This window comes from Protopterus annectens, chromosome 3.part1, assembly GCF_019279795.1.
Source record: "Protopterus annectens isolate FY-2018-M chromosome 3.part1, PAN1.0, whole genome shotgun sequence".
Lineage (NCBI taxonomy): Eukaryota > Metazoa > Chordata > Ceratodontiformes > Protopteridae > Protopterus > Protopterus annectens.
The window spans coordinates 873,057,716-873,076,135 of NC_056732.1; positions in this window are offsets into that span (position 1 = coordinate 873,057,716).

Here is an 18,420-nt window from a genome sequence, read left to right on the forward strand (position 1 = left end):
CAGTCGCTCTTTAAACTGTGCATCCCTGATGACCATGACTGGCAAACACTTCTTCTGTGGCAATAAGGAATAATCACCTCTGTGGACAAGTATGCATTCCTATTTTTATATAGGTTTGATTCCACATTGTACAAATTAATTTTAAGAATGTCCACACAAAATATGTGACAATCATCCCACTCATCTCTCCAATGTCGTGGCTTAAAAGCCAAGTCATTTAGCATTTCCATGTTGGCCATTCGACAAAGTGGAACCTGGTATAGAAGCACATATGCCATAAATCAATGCCAAGTCTCAGATCAACATTGCTGTTTTATAAACTCCCTTTGTCTTTGTTTGGCAATGTTTCTCTTCGGTTACCATTGCATGAATGTGGTTGGCATAGTTGTTTGTTACTGAGCACTGGTCGTAAAACAGAATATCATGAATTGGCAGGAAAACACTTGTACTGTTGTTTGAGCACCTTTGCAGACATGGAAGGAGATGAGAAGGATGATGTTAAATTCAGGGCACAGAGGTGGCATGAGGAGAAGTCAAAAATATTTGTTGCACTCCTCATGAAGAGCTACAGTCATAAGCTGCTGGAGGGGACTATGCTGGGTATTATTATAAGGCTAAGGCTTGGAACAGCCTAGCCAAGGCTGTTTCCAGTGTGACTGGCATACTAGACACTGGGGAGAAGTGCAGGCACCATTACAGTGACCTGAAATGGAACAAATAGGCATGACTCGACCAGTGGCTGGATGAATTTAGACCAGCTGATATCCCACAGCTGTGTAAGTATATGGATAAAGCAACTTTAGATTATGAAAAGCTGTAGACAGCTAAGATTGGTATGCATAATATTTTCACATCTTTTTCTCTCTCCTTCACTATTTTACAGCTACACATGAAATGTCAGTTAACAGTAAGGCACATTCTGAGAGAGTGACAAGACTAAAAGAGAAAAGGGGTATGTATGAATCACAGATGAACATGACTGTATTAAATATATTGATATTCTATAGATTAGTGGCAACTTAAGCATGCAGACCTCAACTGTAAAAGCAAGCATGCATGCATTCTTTGGTAGCATGGTAAATGCATTAAACAAGTATAATACTGTATTCAGAGCAGGTGGGTTCAATTACAAGTAATCTATACAGTCACATTCGACAAATATAATTTTTAAATTTTAATTGCAGCAATATTGGCTTTAATGTCATATTGTTAGGTTCATTTGTAGTGTCTTTAAAAGCATATATGGAATATCTGCATATATCAACTGAAAACTAAGAGAAGAGAAATCATCAGGCCCAGAATCCAAGCAGAAACGGTTTAATAAACAATGGTATAAAAGAAATTAACACTTTCATATATAAATGCTGGACTTCGACAAAACATTTCAACTCCCTGCTAATCACATGACCCCCACTAATTATTTTAAAGTGATACACCTATTCAGTTACAACAATATAAAAAATATTGTAAACTACATAAAATTAATACAGAATAGGATATAAGAAAAAATAAATAAAATATTACACTTACAGTACCAAAATTAATGAATTATAACATTTTTTGAAAAGCCACATTTTTATTAAACTAGAAATATTTATCAGTTCATTTAGTCCTGGATGGGATGTGGCATTCAAAAAGATCTGCCAACACAATTCTCCCTGATCTAAAATGATTGTACATAGACTTCCTCTACGATTTGGTTGAACCTGCTCTAAGATAAAAAAGCAAACATATGATCAATGAAGTTAGATCGATGTTTGTACAAAGCATTGGTGCTCTTCTGTTTTTTTCATTTCATAAACATGCTCAGAAATACACTGTTTCTTCCCAAATAAAATGCAGGACATTGTTGGCATAAAGCAATGTATATCACCCCCTGTGTGTGGCAATTATACTGGCCTTTGATGTTAAATTTCTTGTCTCACACCTGAATACAGTCACTGTTTTTTATATATTGACATTGATTACATGCTCCATATTAACTCATTTTTCCATGGGACCTGTTGTTGTATTGTGAAATACTATCAAAACATTTTTTGAAACTGTAATCTTGTTTATATATAATTCTGGGGCAGGGACCCAACTTTTCTTAAACTTCCTAATTATTTGGCAAAAGTTACCAATTCTTAGATAAAATGTTGGCAATATGGTTGCTATTTAAGTTGAATGTGGTAATAAAAGAATGGCTAAAATTAACCTCAGGAGGGAATAGAGGAATAATTTGTTTTAGACAATCCTAACAATTGCTCCAAAGGGGTACTTTCCAATGACACCAGTGTTTGTATGACGTGCCCTAATGATGATGAAGGATTAAACAACAGATGGCCAAGACTAAGTAAAGGGCTGTGAGAATGACGACTAAATTTGATGATTTCATCAATGAGTGTAATCTATTGTCTGGAATGTTTACTAATAGGGGTTATCCTGTGGTCATGGTCCAATCAATTATGTCTGAAGTCATCAATAAAAAAAATCGAACATATACATTGTTAAAACAAAGAAGGCAGCATAGTATTCAAGCAGGATCCAATTTATTCAAACTCCAAAAAATATAATAAAAACAAAAAATGTCATTAACATGTACTAAGCACTTTCACCCATCTCCACAGTGGGCATTTCAGAGTACAATGAACATAGAACATCTACATTATTACATTATTAAATACACTACAAGTAACACAACACCCTAGAATAGCAGCCTATGAATGGTTCAAATTAATTAGCATAATTAATTAAATTAATTAAATTTATAGTACCTAACCTTTTTTCTTTCTTTTTATGAATTCTAACAAAACATAATGCACTAAGAATCTATAAATCTAAAAAATCTAAAAATGCTCTAGCAATTTATGGTGAGTATAAACAATGACTAAATAGTAACTAAATATATAATATAATATAAATAATCTTTACACTATAAATATATAATTTAAAATATGTAAAATATAAATACATAGTTTCTAAATGAATATCATTTAAAATAAATAGATAAATATTTATATGTATATATGAAAACAGTCGTAGTTAATAACTAATAATTAATGTTCAATGACACCTAAAACATAATAAGCTTAGAAGTACACTAAAGTTTGTATATGTACATACATAAGTAAATAAATAAATGCATATATTTATACTTAAAAACTTAACTCAAAAACTTTAAAAACTTTTAAAAACTTATACATATACATTATTACTTAATACATGTACATTGTTCTACTTAGTCTTATTATGCTTTGCTATTATTATGCTTTGGCTAATAAGAGAAGGGAGGAAAAGAAGGGAGAGAGAGGAGAGAAAGGAAGAGAAGGATGGAGTAATGGGTAGTGTCTGTCTGGTATGAGACATGTACAGAGGCAGGAGTTTAGGAGAAATCTCTTTAGAGAGTGTTTGAATATGTTGCTACATGGCATTGCTCTAATATCTGTAGGAATAATGTTCCAGTCTTCACTGCTGAGTAGGAATATAGGCAGTGAACGATAGATTTTTTCACTTTATGGATTTCAAGGAGGTGTTTCTCAGGTGACAAAAGAGGGCAAATAGGGAGGTAATTGTTAAGAATAGTGCTGGTTGCTGAGCAGGATGAGGATTTGTAAACCATTTTATGAACAAGGATGAGTTTGGTGAAGTTGAGGTAGTGAGGTAACTTAAGTCAGTTTAAATATCTGAGGGCTGAACAGTGGTGGGAGTCATTTGACTGACAGCAAATCTAACTACTTTGTTATAGCAAAGCTCAAATTTTGATCTTAGGGAGATCGGAATGTTGGTGAAAATGTGTGAGGCGTACAGTAGTGAAGGAGGAAGGAGGTATGTATTGGCTAGAGTAACTCTTGAGGAGTTGGTAAGGATTCTTTTTGATCTATAGAGCATGCCCAGTTTTTGATGCATTGTTTTTATGCATTTTTGAATATAAAGATCAAATTTTAGCTGATCATATATTATGACACCAAGTAACTTTCTATGAGGTACAACTTCAAATTCAGTATTGTTGAGAGAGGATATTGTGAATGGGTCTTTTATGTGTGTTTGGGATTTGAGGAAAAATAAGAGCAGTTTTATTTTATTTGGATTTAGGAAAACCAGTTGTCACCGAGCCAGTTTTAAATAGAATTGAAAGCCTTCTGAGGGGTAGACTTTAACTGGGAAGGACTATTAGATGAGCAAATGACAGTGGAGTCATCTGCATATTGTATAAGTGTAGCTTGTTGGGAGGATGTATGTAGATCATTTAATAATATGTTAAAAAGGAGACGGCCAAGTACGAAGTCTTGTAGGACACCTGTATTAACTGGGAGAAAAGATGAGTAAGTAGAGAGCCATTTAACTGACTGTAGCTGGTTAGATAGGTAGATAGAGTGCCAAGTGACTGTTGCACTTAAGAAGCCTAAAGCAGACATTTTTGGTAGTAGTTTGGTATGTGAGACTGTATCAGAAGCTTTAGAGAGATCTAAAAAGAGTGAAGAAACTAAATTGTTGTTATCTCTGGCTTTAATGACGTGCCCTAAAAAGGCAACAAGGGCAGTTGCTGTGCTATGATCTTGGGGAAAGCCATGTTGCATAGAGGATAATAGATTTTTTGAGAAAGTATTGTAAGTTGTTTATGAATACATTTTTCTAAGACCTTGGAAAGAGGGGGCATAATTCCAACTGGTCTGAAGTTAGTTACTTCAGTAGAGTTAACCCATTTATGAAGAGGAATGATTTAATTTTTCCAGAGAGATGGGACATATGACTCATGAATGGATAGACGGCCAAGGTAGAGACTGGGTAGGCAATAGAGGGGGTAGCAATCTTTAGATATTAATATGGGAGATTGTCTACCGAGGGTAAGCAGGGATTACGATTGTGTAATAAATGTTTATATAGGAAGTAGACACATTAAGTTGAAAATGGCATTGTTAGAGTTTTGAAGTTTGTCAGGGGTGGAAGGATTCCGTAGGGAGTCCTGGGTGAGGGTGGCTATTGTGTCTATAAAGTGCGAGTTAAATTTAGAAACAGTTTCTAAGGGCAAGATGTCTGGACAAGGGTTATGGGTACTAGGAGTTCCAGGATATAACATTTTTTGATAGTGGATCAAATTTTTGGCATTTGTGTTTTTGGTTATCCTGTGGGTTGAAGGGTTTACCTTTATAAAGGCAATTCATGGTAGATTTGAGTGCTCATATGAGTGACTCGTAACTATAAAAGTGAAAACGCCAATAGTCCTTAATGTTCGAAAAACAGCAACTCAAAAAGCAGATTTGCTGTTTTTCGAACATTAATATCGAATGAAAAAAAAAGAAGTGTAAAGCAGGGGGCAAGCCCCCCTGCACCCCCATGTGGGGGGTTGCGCACACCACACACCCCCTATTTTAATATTCTGACTCCGAGATCGAACTACATTGGGGAATGGGACCATTTCCCGATCCCCACTATAGTGCAATCTGCCCCACAATGTTGAATGTGCAATGAACGAATGTCAATGTGCATTCGCTCATTGCACATTCGACCCTTTTTCTGTTCAGCATTTGTATATCTTGCAAACTGCCTTTCGCACAATTGCTGTTCGCCTGTGTGCAATATGCACATCCAAAGGTAAACCGGGTTGAAGTTAATAATACTTCTTAATAGAAGTAACTTGTTTTTTGTCATGTTTCACAGTTGTTTGTAGGTCTGTAGGAGAGCTTGAGATTTGTATTTTGCCAGTTTCTTCAAGCGTTTTCTCTCTTATACATTAATTGTCTACGAGAAGGGGATAGCCAGGGTGATCAGGGGAACTTAACTCTCTTTTTCTTATAGGAGCAAGGCTATTGAGAATGTCAAGAAATATTGCATTCAGTTCTGTAACAGAATTACCCAGTTGTAGAGAATAGAGGATGGACCAAGTAATGTTATTAAGGATGTCGTTAATGATCTTGGAATTGAAATTTGAGGAGATATGGCAGTCTTTATAAAGGTGCTGTTTAATATGGTGAGTTGTTAGTCTCTGAACATGGATGGGATGGTGATCACTGAGGGAGTTTAGGATGTTTTTTGGCGTGTCATAAAGATTTGGATTTGAGACTAAGATCCAGTCCAGAGTAGCCCAGTTCTATTAGCTTTGTTATGAGTTGTTTGAAACCTTATAGATTGATACGAGTGGAAGGGTAGTCTGATGTGAAGGTTTGTCAGTTAATACTGACGTTACCAAGTATTATTATTTCATGAGAAATGGAACTAGATACCCAGTGTAGGATGCCTTCCAGAATAGGGATGTTATTTTCTTGGGGAATATATAGGGCAATTATACATAGTGCTTAATGCTCATTTAATTTAGTGTGAGAAACAAGGATCTCAGCAGAGAGGAATTTAGGTAGAGAAATAGAAGAAGGAGAGACAGAGCTATGGTAAGAGAACATGATTGCTACATGATCACCTTTTTTATTTAATCTGTCAGAGCTGATGATAGAATAGCCGGGTTGGAGAATTTGAGTCTTTTATGTTGTTTAAGCCAAGTTTCTGTAAGAATAATGTCTGGGGAGTAATGAGTGATACAGGAATGAAATTCAGAGACTTTGTTTACTATACTTTGAATATTCATGGATATGATTTTCAATTTTTTTGTTACCTGGGTTTGGGTGGACCACTGCATAACATGATCTTTTTACAGTATATATACGCTAGCGAGATTTTAGCTGTGTTGGTATTAAATTTAACTATAACGTATATGAGTTGGGAGAATGGCTAAGAATTTTATATCTGAAAATGAGATAGAAGGGTAAGCTAAATAAGCTAGAATCAAAACTAATAGTAAATAGCTGGTAAGTGACAAAGGCAGTATGCGTAAGGGTGGGGGATTGAGAAAAAGGTGTGATAGTTATTATATGGCATGTAAGGTATGATAGTAGTAGAGCAGATGTGTGGATAGAAAGATGAGGAGCATATTTGTGCATTAGAAACAAGAGTCTTGAAGACAATGATGGAGGATAGATGGTATATGTATGTACAATTATGTTACAGATGGAAATAAAATGAATGAAAAATAATTAAAAAGAAATAAAAAGAATTAAAAAGAATTAGGCAAGAATTTGAATAGGTATGTAGAATATGGGATGCTAAGAATGTGGAGCAAAGAGAAGGCTGATTGGAGAAAAAAAGATGGCAGCTATAGAGATATAACACAGATAAAGGAGAAAAGAATGCTAAAGGGAAAGAAGCATAACTGGAGGCAACAGTGGGTGTAAACAATGAGATGGAGGCTGAGGAGTGCTGTGGAAGAAAGGTATAACTAGATAGATGGAGCATCAAGGGTGGAGATATGGATAGTATGATTTGAGTAGTGGGCGCTAGTGACAGTTGAAGGGTAGCAGAATGATAGGTTGCTTGGACCGGAAGAGGAGGAGTTATGCAGAGGAAGAGGAGGGTTTTGTGTAGGTATAAAACTAGGGATAGTGATCATTGGTGGGATTTTCGGGGAGGGGTGGGGACCAGAGTGACCCCAAGTGAAGTGAGGGTGAACGGAGTGGCTGTACCAGCTGAAATGACAAAGAAGTATGGAAGGGGAGAAAAAATATCTGTAGTCTTAGAGGTGAGGAAGATAAGAAGTCATATGTGGTCAAAAGAGTAAAAGTGTAATGTCACTAGAAAAGTTGTTAGGAGAAAGAGCAAAGTAACAAATAATAGTAGAAGGTGCAGTGTTACAGAGTCATAATAAATATATGGGGGTTAGCAGAAATATTTTCAAAGCAGGGTGTTAACCAGGTGCAGGTGTAGTTAGTAGAAAAGCCTGCCTAAAGAGATACTAAGTACTGCAGTTTATTATTTTTATTATGCTTCAGCAAGGAAAGGTCACTGTTTACTTGTTACAGACAATGAATGTATTGGAAGTTATAGGGGGAGACAGACACATTCATACTGCAAAGAACAAGTAAGGTAAAGTATGATAAGGTAGGTAAAGTTGGATGGAAATGTTACTCATTGGTAAAGCAAACTGTATGAGGGTCACTCACTCCAAGGATGTTAACCTAGCCTCTGACATAATAAATCATGTTGGAGAGATAGAAATATCTCTCAGACACTACCGCTTCTCTGGAACAAGCTTCCCATTCACACAAACCAAGGCCTTTTCTGACCCTATTTAGTTGCAACTTACATCAATAGATGGTTGATGGTAATTCTGCTCCTGGTGGTACGCCCATGTCCCACATGGACAGAGGCAGTTGATCATAGATAGCATAGCATAATTTCATAACTGTGCAAACTTTGTTCACATAGCTATTTAATATTGCAAAACTCATGTTCAGTATGGCTAGGCTTTTATGTCATCTTGGAACATTAACCTAGTACTGTCCGATGAACCTATGAAACTATGAACTGAAATTGTATACTATGTACAGCTATAGTGTGACTGTACAGCATCACAGACATAACAGTACATCACATCAGTGTTTCCACCTATTAGTTTGCATGAACATATATGCATGCATGTCAGAATTTCATGGCAGTATAACATTTTCACTGGCAACACCAAGGAGACAGTGATCTTCTAGCACATGTCTTGAGGTTTACATGCTTTTAGAGTGCATTCCATGAATGTTTCAGTGTGTGAATGAGATATCATAGTGTCAGCTTCCTCGATCATTGACACTAGAGTTTGTGCTGCTGTATTTTCTGTATACATGGGCATAGCTGATGCATTGCTATCAGTCTCACATATTGCTCTACCATTCCTTATATCACACCACTTCTTAATTCACTCATCAACTGCAGATGCTTCAGACAATATCCATTACTATTACATTTGGCACATGCATGCAATACTCAGCTGTGTATAGGGAATCCAACCATAGTAGTGTGCTGTTTGTAAGTGTTGTTATCCTTATGGCTGATACATATGTCAGCCAGGGATGCTTTAGTCAAGTGTATTACATTTGGCACAGTAAGCTTGCATGCATCTTGTTGCCCATTCAAAGCTGTTCTTTGGTATGAAGACCTAGCAGTAATTGACAGTGCAGACGTCCTTTCAAGGTGTTGTGCAAAATGCATGTGTGATATGTCTTTCTGTGCTGCACCCAGTAAATACAGAGATCATTTACAACATCGTTAGCATGGTTTTGATTCTTGCACATGTGGCTTGTGGCTTAGGTGTCATGCAGACCTCTCAAATGGTCAGAATTAACCCTGAATACAACTCTAGATTTAACATTGTCTCACTTAATCCCTCCAAATACAGTTTATTTTTGGAAAAGGGTACTGAATTCTGAATTCCCCTTATAGAATACTGGCCGTCATTACAGTTGTACATGTCTGCTTCTGCAGAACAAGTATAATAACATAAACTCACATATTCTGGCAATATCACAGATTAATGTTGTTAATATTTTAACATTTTTGTGATTGTGCTTGTTTCCATCAGCAGTTGTCCATGATTCTGTTGCTATGACTTCATAATTGGTTGTGAGGTGTTCTGACATTTCAGTAATATTCAAGTAAATCATTTTGAAGATCATCACAGCATGCACATACCCCTTATTCCATATACCATCCTTGCTAAATGTCCTCTCCAGTGAGCATGTTAGTGTGATGTTTATATCACAACTATTCATCTCCATTGACATGTTGCCTTCTGTGACAGTCATATATATATATATATATATATATATATATATATATATATATATATATATATATATATATATACTATCATGTGTGGTGATATACATATACTCTCACAGGAGGTGTAAACAGCAGTATGTACTGTGCTATCCACTTATGTGCTTAATATATGCTACTGACTTGTCTTGGAAGTGTGCATACAATGACATATCCTTTCATGGGTACATTGCTATATTGTATGTGCCCTCTTCCTCTTTCTTCATCCCTATCATTCATGTCTGTGGCCATTTTAATCAAAACACTTTCCTTGCCTAGTGTATTTATGTAGCATTGCGTTTGCCCTTGCTGATCACCCCCATCTATTATTTCAGTCTGCAAATACTTTTTGTAGTGTAAATTGCACTGAGTCTGAAAAAGGTCCATGGAGATCAATGTGTTCTGGCCTGGAAAGCAAACAAATATATAACATATAGAGTTATACGTTACACTCTTGTGTTTACATTTTTAAATGAAATGACACTTAGAAGTAAGTAGCTATTCCTGACTGTCTTCCTTAGTATACCAGTGCAGGATCTGTCTGGACTACATTCCTTATATGTAATGTGAAGGTGACATTGAAATCCCTAGCAACAACTATTTTCCAAATGTTTTGATACTTTTGGATGAGGATGACTATTTTCATCTGTGTATACTAAGACTCTGGTTACTACCACCCTCATGAAGTGTCTTGATTTGTGTAATTTAGGAACTTATTGTCCACTCTCCAGATTTACTCTTGTAGGTAAGGTTTTTGACAAAGTAAATGCAGATTTATCTCTGTCAGACATCTTGTGATTCCTGCATCTGTGTCAGTCCTGTTTTCACAGCTGTGCACACCATTCAGACAATTTGTATTCAGGCTGTGACAGGAGGGGCACTGCAAGTTTTTTCTGACTTTGATCCTTTTTAATCACTTGATAACCTTTCACACCATGGATTATGACATCTTGATTGAGTGATGGAGGTCATACTGCACAACTAGCACTTGTCCTGACAGTTTTCTCTCTTGTCTCTTCTCTCTTGGGTTGCGTTCAGTGGGTAGTTTCTTTGGTCAGGCCTAGTCACCATCTTCTTACATATTAAGAGTTATAGGTCTCAGTACTGGTGAAACTTCTTTTTATCATAGGATCATAGTAAGTTACTAGGCTATTTGCCTTGAGGCCCTTATATGCTTAGCCAAGAATTTAGCCCATGTTCTGACAAGTCAGCCCCCAAGTATGTTCTACCACTTATGGCAGTTACTTAGGGTATGGATGCTCAGTATCAGTTTTATGCTGATGACTTCCAGCAGTACCTCCCCTTTCCTCATGAACCTGTACCACAGTTTACTATTCTTGAAGACTTCCTGGATTCAGTCCTTCAGTGGATGGCACATATTCATGTAAAACTCAGTCTGGATAACAACAGTCAATGCTAGATAACCTTAGCATTTGCTATGTAACACCTTCTTTTCTCTCCTTAATGCACATCTGTGGAATTCATTGGAATTTGGTCATCTCATTTATGCTTTGCACATGCAATTTGAACTGTATTATACAAATGTGCACCTCTGTGTTTTTCATGTTATCGACCACATCTAGGCCCTGAAAAGTCTCTCTATTGATGATGTGCTCTGTTATCTCTTTTGCCTGTGTGGACCATGCACACGGTCACTATGGTTGGGAGTGGTTTCATTATGGTATATCTAGTTATATATCTGACAAAGACCTGGATTTCACTGATGTCATATTTGTCTAATCACTTCTGGATACATGCCAGGGAGGTCTGCATAGTATGGTCTGTATGCCTATCAGATGACTGACACATAGCAGTGTTTTGTGTATGCAAGTGCATGTCTACTAAAATTGTTATATTTAATATTCCATCATATCAGTGAGAAGTGAGTTACACCTATCTCTGTATTTCACAAATTCATCACCATGGGTCAATACTTCTACCTAACATTAATGCCTTAACATTGTTTTATCTGTTATGACTATGATGATAATACTCTCCAAACTAAGAGATGTCATGCTTCTTATTTTTCAGGAGGGGAGAAATGATTTGCCAAGTATGTAAACCACCATCTCTTGCTCTGCTGTCTGACAAGTGATACAGACATGATAGTTTCCTAGCCTGTGGCTGTTTTTCTCAAAAAGTTCATATCTGTTTATGTATTTCAGGTTTTATCATACAAAAAATATCCCACGGGTAGGTTGACAGTATGTCACAGTATCATTGAATGAGAGTTTGGTATAATGGTTAAGGTGCTTACCTTAAAGGCACAAGGTGTAAAGTTTGATTCTCACATGGGGTAATTAGCTTAAAATAGCCCACAAGTACAGCCAGCCTAGTATGAATCTAATCAGATGAGTCATTGCTCTCAAGAATCAGACTCTTCAGGGTCATGCTGTAAAGACAAACTCAGACTGTATTGTAGGAATGGCCAATAATTGTTGTGAGATGGGTGGTGTGGACCTCTTTTTTCAGGAGATGATGAACACCATACAGAGAGCATAACAGATACTATAGGCATGAGGTTTTGATGAGTAACCAGGAAGATAAAATCCTTCTACTTTTCTACATCTGATGTAGGTTAACTGCCACAACTACTGTAGTGTAGTGCTGCTTGTTTATGACCACATGCTGGCTTCCTACCCTATTGCCATTTCTCTTTGTTTTGAATATGTAGATCCACAACATGGCTTCTTTATTGGCAACAACTGTTGGCCACAATTTTAGATTAGGAACGGGAAAAGGTGCACCACTATGCACTGGTGATACCATACATATTACTGAGCACATTCATTGTCTCTTAATCTGGATACAGTAATTCTGATATACTAATGTGACCACCTCTATTATTGGATACTTTTTGTCCCTTTTCATATTAGTCTTGTGCTGTATGCATGTATGGTTATTGCAGTGATCTATTCCTAGTGTGGTATATCTGGTTCTTAGTTCTTTGTACCCATCTATCTTCTCCCCTACTATTAACCAACCTTCATTTGTACATTCACCTTCATTTTTGCCTTCCCATTTTTTTCAGGCCCACTATGTCTGTCCAACTGTCTTGTTTGCTGTATTTGGCAGGCTTGTGCTGATTTTTTTTGTCCTGTGTTTACCATTTTATTTTTACCGTTTTTCTATATGCCTCCTATTCTGCTTCTTGTAAGAAAATAAAAGACCTTGACCAAACAAGGAAGATGTGACCAGCCCTAACTTGAAAACTTCCACTTGATCTGTCTCATGCCATATCCCTAATGTATTTAATTGTTTGGGTTGATCCCCTATGTTCATATTTCCTTTCCCATTAATCCACTAATGGAAGTACCATACATTGTTTGTTGTGTTCCCGATATATGTTCCTGGCACTAACACCAGTGTAATACTGTTTTACAATGCGGACCTGGCTGAGACAAATGTTTGGGAGGCTTTTGGTACAGAGAACAGCTGTAGACAGCTGCACACTTTTAAAATTAAATGATTTATGTATTTTGTGTTGTATACTTTTTATGGTATGAACACTTGCAGGTCAAATTTTTCCACAGTGAAATGTTGTTACAACATCTCATTACTCAGGTTGCTGAACTTCCATAAAATCATATTTTTCAGCCTGATAACTTCTTTGTATTTACAGTCATTTACAACTTGGGGAGAAATCCTTTTGTAACAGCAGCTGTCTGCACTTCTCTTCAGGCCTTTCAATATGAGCCTTAAATCTTGACTGTTCTTGCTGTGATCCAAGGTTGCCTGGTTTTCAATTTCTACAACTGCACTAACTTGTTCTTCATTGCTATTTACAAGTTACCTGAAAACTCTCTGATAAGTTTGTAGTGAGTTATGTGGGATGCACAAAAAATGTTTTAAATACTATAAACATTGTACACATTTATCATGAAGAAATATATTTCATGTAGAGTTGCATTAGGAACTTATCTGGAAAATATTAAATATGCAGTTACTATGCTGAATTATGCAAATTGTCATGTACATTTCAAACGTTCATTTCAGAAGGGCAGTTTACATTCTGAAGTCACTTGTTCAGACATATTTGTCTAATGTAATGTAGGGATCACATGAATAATTCTTTTCATAAACAAAATTAATATTTTATTACTTACAAGGCAGACATTCCACAGTATTTTATGCTAGGAGTGCCAGACTTTGACAAAAATGGCTTGAATCATAATTGAATATCTAGTTCTTTTTAGCATCTGTTGGTATATTAAAACATAATTCTATAAAGCATTAAATTCTGATTTTCTTGAGATATCAAAAATTTAGGCTTACTAAATCCCAGAGATCATAACTGAAAAAAGTACTGCAAGGAACATAAAATGAATATTAAAATATGCAACTGTTCTTGTAATATTGAGCCGTAGGAAAAGGGCAAGCTGACAGAACAGGCACAATAACAAATGGAAGTGAATTTGTTTGAGAACAGAATAAAGGGAATGTATATTAAACGGGACCTTATACTGGAATTTCTTTACTTCTCACAAATAGAGAGAAATCAATATATGTGTATGAGGTTTTACAAAATTAAAGCAATCCAGTTGTGACTGATGAAAAGCAATTTGTTACTAGTGGGTTGATTTTCTGGCAAGCTCCACAGTATTTCGTTTTGCTTGACTGCTGTGTCTACAATGAAGCATAATAAACATAAAATGTACCACTTATTTGGCAGTACTTACTATATGTAGTACTGCTGTTTTGTAATGGATGTACTCCTGCATGCGAAAGCTGGATTATAGCATATCTGTTTATCAATAAATGGTGTTAATATTGCCAATAAGCTTTTTAAAGAAATCATCTAATCATAAATTGCATTCCATGGTTATATATATTTTCTTAAAGGTTTTTTGTTCTATAGAAAAAAAGGTCTCTGAAAGGGAAAGTATGGTCCTGAGCTCCACTTTCTTTATATTGATCCCTAATTTACCACTGGAAATGGTTGTGTTTAAATGAAGATACAGTACAGCAGGCTTCAAAGGATTGCTAAGAAGATTGCTTTTCCCTTCTGCTGACAAAGGTTCGCATTTCAGCTGAAAATGGATGGAGCATCATTTAATTTGTGCATTTTGTTTACCACAGAAAAAAGAGAACTTAACCATTTCCAATATGTGCATTTTTTCTTGTTTGTCTTGTTTCTCAAGGACAAAAAAGTACAGAAACATTAATACTTTGATAATGTAGCTTGCTTATATTCAGTGTTTTGATTTATTCAAAGTTTATATAAATCTTCCATCTGTTATTGATATTAAAAATAATGTCACATAGTGGAAAACCTCTAAAATTAAAACATTAATAAAATGAACTTTTGACCGTTGATCAGCAATATATGTTATTGCAGAAGGCAAGCTACTATTTTCATCTCTAAATAGGCAAATTGCTGCTTTTGAATGACTGATTGAAAAGCATTAGTAGCATATTCATTACATGTATGACTATGAACAATTTAACTGTCAGACTATCATGCAAGTTGTTAAAAGCTCCTTTGTCCTACAAAATTTATGATCTTACTTTTCAGACTAACTTTCACACCGACCAATACCACATTAGAAAAAAAATTCCTTTGCTTTCATTATACTGTGCTACATACCTCCAAGACAAGAAGAAATTCCATAACCTCATACTTGTCTCAAATGGAGTGGTGGTGGTGTTGGGAGGGGGGGGGCACTTCACATTTTAACCCCTTCCTTCCTTCCTGTGCCTGGTTAGTAATAAATTCTTTCTGTAGCTCTGAAAAGCTTGGAGGGCTAATACCACATCATTTTTTTTCTGAAAGATTCAAGTTATGTTCCTTTAAGGCAAGTTTTGCCTCACTGCCATAACACGATACCCAAAAACACATCTTTGCCTACTCTTTTTTATGAACTCATTTTAACTTGTGTCTTGATATTATGTGCTTGGCTTGACTCCATTAGTAGAGGGGTATCATAATGATCCAACAGATGTAGCCGTGATGCTAAATTTTTTTTAATTCTTGAGATATGTTGGCATATTTGCTTGTACATTTTTCAAATATATTAACATGTTGTCTTTAAATGGAATGCTAGCATTATCCATAGACCATTTTCTGTAGATCTTTATCACAGAAATGTATAACAAAGATGCCATCAACACTTTAACAGTTGCTTTACTCTGATAAATATGGCTAAGCTGATTCTATGTTATGTCCTTAACACCAAGCCATTACACAAAAGTTTCCTGTCAGATGATTGTAGTTGCTGTTTTATGATGTCTCAACAGAGCCCTTTGGCCAGTACAGGGGATAAATGAAAGCTACCCCATTCATATCTCCCTGTGTCCTCTACAAAAGATAAAAGAGAGGCATAATACACTGGTGATGCTATTTAAAGGGTGCTTCCTTGAATAATGTAGCCCTTTTATGCCTCAAAAATCTATCATGCATTGTGATATATTGTAGTAATGCACCTTGCCTGTTAAGTATATAATTATCCCTGTCTGAATTAATGTGATCAGTAAGTCTCAAACAGTAGCCCCAAGGAATTAAAGGTTTTTGCACTTTGAAGACAGAAACGTATTCCTGGATTGGACAGTGCCATACATATGTCATGATAGTAAGCCCTTTATACATTTTTTTGAAGACAGAAACGGATTCCTGGATTGGACAGTGCCATATAAATGTCATGATGATATGCCAATTATAAATTTCTTTGAAGACAGAAACGGATTCCTGGATTGGACAGTGACATATAACTGTCACGCTAATATGCCCTTTATACATTTCTTTGAAGACAGAAATGGATTCCTGGATTGGACAGTGCCATATAAATGTCATGATGATATGCCTGTTATACATTTCTTTGAAGACAGAAATGGATTCCTGGATTGGACAGTGACATATAAAAGTCATGATAATATGCCCTTTATACATTTCTTTGAAGACAGAAATGGATTCCTGGATTGGACAGTGCCATATAAATGTCATGATGATATGCCTGTTAAACATTTCTTTGAAGACAGAAACGGATTCCTGGATTGGACAGTGCCATATAAATGTCATGATGATATGCTCTTTATGCATTTCTTGCACTTACATTCAACCACAGGGATCTCTAAAACTGAGATAGACATTAACCAGTGACCCTTAGCTCCTAAAGAAAAAAAAAATGATGACATTTCCCCATCTCGTGAGTTCTGTACATAGGGATATTGACCAATGTCTTGTCTGAGGGTTATCAATATCTTATACGAAGAGAGCCTCTTATTCCTGAAGCAGGATGCAAAGATCATTGTTATTAAGTTTTTATAATGAAAGCCAAGCCATCCTGGTGCAGTTACTATTGTCATCAAATCTCTAAACAATTATCTCTTGCTTACCTTTCACTGGAGACAAAATATTCCCCTCTAGTCTGACTTTGTTACTTACGATCTCATTGAGCAACTAAAAATCTTTTTATATGTTGTCTATGAACTGTAATTCACTTATGTCCATGTTTGTTAACAGATCCATTGTGCTGCTCCATTTACTAATGATGTGTCAGGAATTTTATTTTACAGTTCTTTGTAATTTTGCTCATGTTATTTGGTCATCTGCAATTCTATCCCAACTACTTCCATCCATGGTGCAAAAATCAATCAATCAATTAATCAATCGATCGATCAATCAGTTAATTACACATTAACATTAAGGCTTTTATTTATGATATCTTGTTTGTTGTCAACTCAAGATGCCATCATAAGGCATGGCTCATTTTTCTACAGTCAGCCAATCCCAAGCTGGAACTTTATACCTATCAGATCTGACTTACATTTTGTCAGCCATTCTTCCCACAATAACATTATGACCATAATGCAATTGTACCAACAGATGTACAATTGCAGGCACAGGGACCCAGTCCCACTGATGCTGAGAAGAAAGAAAAAGCATTGTGTTATTTACATGGCACAAAGTTAAGAAACCCTGACTATGATACACATGATTTGAATTTGATGAATAGGCTTTATACTAAAGTATTTGCCAGAGAGGGATAGAAGTGAATGGCCAGCACTTGCTCGCTTACTTCATCCCATTCATGTCTCTCACTCTGTCATTCACTCTTCCTTTATTGCTTCTCTAGTTTCAGGATTTTCATCTCATATCCTCCTGTGAACATGCTTCATTTTTTATTCCATCCCAGTCCCCTTCTATTACTCATCTACTTGTTGGTACACATTTTTGTATCCCTCTCAGTTTTTTCCAGCTCAATGTTTTTGGGAATCTTCTTTATGATTTCTACTCGGTCATCTTGTTCACTCATCCCATATTGATGTTTCCTTTCCTATCTCATTTAGTGTCTTAAGTTGTCTTTCATTAATTTTCAGGAAAAATAACTACCACCCGCATCTCTTCCTTTCTATTCCTACTTTTCTCTATTCCTTCCTTCACTATAAGACAAATTTCATATCTCCAGTTATCTCTCCACATTGTAGTTGTTTGTCTGCACTATTTGCATCATTGTCCTCTATTTTAGTCACCTTCTACCCTTCCCATTTTTATTTTGATGCATTTCAAATTCCTGCTCTCCCCCAGCCATCATTAAATATCTTGCACCATTTCATATATAGTAAATGTCAAGGCTCCATGTTCATACCTATTCTGCTATTATCTGAATCTTCCAGTACCTATTTATTTCTGCTTTCTTATTCAGTATGCAGGTATAACAAACATTCTAATTGTCCATTATTATTATCTTACTACCTGTGATCAGGATGCACCTGAGGAATTATCCAACCTTGTGGATTAGTACTCCTCTCTCCTGTTTTCTGCATTTTCCCAGACTTATATTCCTATGTATTTCACTTCTGCCTCTGTTGTAT